Consider the following 1991-nt stretch of genomic DNA (forward strand, 5'->3'; position numbering starts at 1 on the left):
ATCATATTGACTTGCTGAGTCAATATTTTATTCTGAGCCAATATGGCATTCAGAGTATCAACTTCAAGAACTCCCTTCTTCATAGGCGTCCCATTACTCACAGGATTCCTTTCAAAAGTGTACATGAACTGGTTATTAGCAACCATGTCAATGAGTTCTTGAGCTTCTGCAGGCGTTTTCTTTAGGTGAATGGATCCACCTGCAGAAGTGTCCAGTGACATCTTCGATAGCTCAGATAAACCATCATAGAATATATCCAGGATGGTCCATTCTGAAAGCATGTCAGAAGGACACTTTTTGGTCAACTGTTTGTATCTTTCCCAAGCTTCATAGAGGGATTCACCTTCTTTCTGTTTGAAGGTTTGAACATCAGCTCTAAGCTTGCTCAGCTTTTGAGGAGGAAAGTACTTGGCTAAGAAAGCCATGACCAGTTATCCCAAGAGTTCAGGCTGTCTTTAGGTTGAGAATCCAACCATAATCTAGCTCTGTCTCTTACAGCAAAAGGGAAAAGCATGAGCCTGTAGACTTCAGGATCTACTCCATTAGTCTTAACAGTATCACATATTTGCAAGAATTCAGTTAAGAACTGAAAAGGATCTTCAGATGGAAGTCCATGAAACTTGCAGTTCTGCTGCATCAGAGAAACTAATTGAGGGTTCAGCTCAAAGTTGTTTGCTCCAATGGCAGGAATGGAGATGCTTCTTCCATGTAAATTGGAATTAGGTGCAGTAAAGTCACCAAGCATTCTCCTTTCATTATTATTATTTTCGGCTGCCATCTCCTCTGCCTGTTCGAAAATTTCTGAAAGGTTTTCTCTGGATTGTTGTATTTTAGCTTCTCTTAAATTTTCTCTTCAGAGTCCTTTCAGGTTCTGGATCTGCTTTCACAAGAATGTTCTTATCCTTGCTCCTGCTCATAATACAAGGAAGAATGGCCAGAAAAATGATAATAATAATAGAGATCCTTTATACCACAGTATAGGGATCCCTTTGTAAGTAGAAGAAGAGGGGGAGATAAAGGATGTGATGTAAAGGAAGAAACACAACTGTGAGGATTGGAATGTGAGATGAGATGTTAGGATATGAATGACTAAATAGAATGAGATGGGGGAGGAATAATTTCGAAAATTATTTTGAAAAAGAGTTAGTGATTTTTGAAAATTGGTTTTTGAAAATTAGTTAGTATTTTTCGAAATTTTTTTTTTCAAAAATAAAAAATAAAAATAATTAGTTAATTAAAAAGAAATTTTTGAAAATGAGGGAAGATATTTTCGAAAATTGAGAGAGAGAGTTAGTTAGGTGGTTTTGAAAAAGTTAAGAAACAAACAAAAAGTTAGTTAGTTAGTTGAAACAAATTTTGAAAAGATAGGAAGTTAGGAAGTTAGAAAAGATATTTTGAAAAGATATTTTTGAAAAAGAAGGAAGATATTTTCGAAAATGAGAGAGAGAGAGTTAGTTTAGGAGGTTTTGAAAAACTTAAGAAACAAACAAAAAGTTAGTTAGTTAGTTGAAACAAATTTTGAAAAGATAAGAAGTTGGGAAGTTAGAGAAGATATTTTGAAATCAAATTTTGAAAAAGATAAGATAAGAAGATATTTTTTTGAAAAGATATGATAGAAATTAGTTTTTAAAAAAGATTTGATTTTTAAAATCACAATTAATGACTTGATTCATAAGAAATCACAAGATATGATTCTAGAACTTAAAGTTTGAATCTTTCTTAACAAGCAAGTAACAAACTTCAAATTTTTGAATCAAAACATTAATTGTTTATGTTATTTTCGAAAATTTAATACAAAAATAAGAAAAAGATTTTTGAAAAATATTTTTGAAATTTTCGAAAATAACTGAGAATTTTGAAAAAGATTTGATTTTTGAAAAAGATTTTGAAAAAGATAAGATTTTCAAATTGAAAATTCGATTTGACTCATAAGAAACAATTTGATTTTAAAAATTTTTGAAAAAGTCAATCCAAATTTTCGAATTTGAGGA

General features: G+C 31.5%; 1 non-coding gene across 1 annotated transcript; it reads left to right on the plus strand.

The window, feature by feature from the left end:
* Positions 1-275: 275 nt before the first annotated feature.
* LOC112752191 (small nucleolar RNA R71) lies at positions 276-383 on the plus strand. The gene has a single exon (XR_003176637.1). It is a non-coding gene; the product is annotated as a small nucleolar RNA R71 (small nucleolar RNA).
* Positions 384-1991: the final 1608 nt, after the last annotated feature.

Source organism: Arachis hypogaea, chromosome 15 (genome assembly GCF_003086295.3).
Source record: "Arachis hypogaea cultivar Tifrunner chromosome 15, arahy.Tifrunner.gnm2.J5K5, whole genome shotgun sequence".
In the NCBI taxonomy this organism is placed as follows: domain Eukaryota; kingdom Viridiplantae; phylum Streptophyta; class Magnoliopsida; order Fabales; family Fabaceae; genus Arachis; species Arachis hypogaea.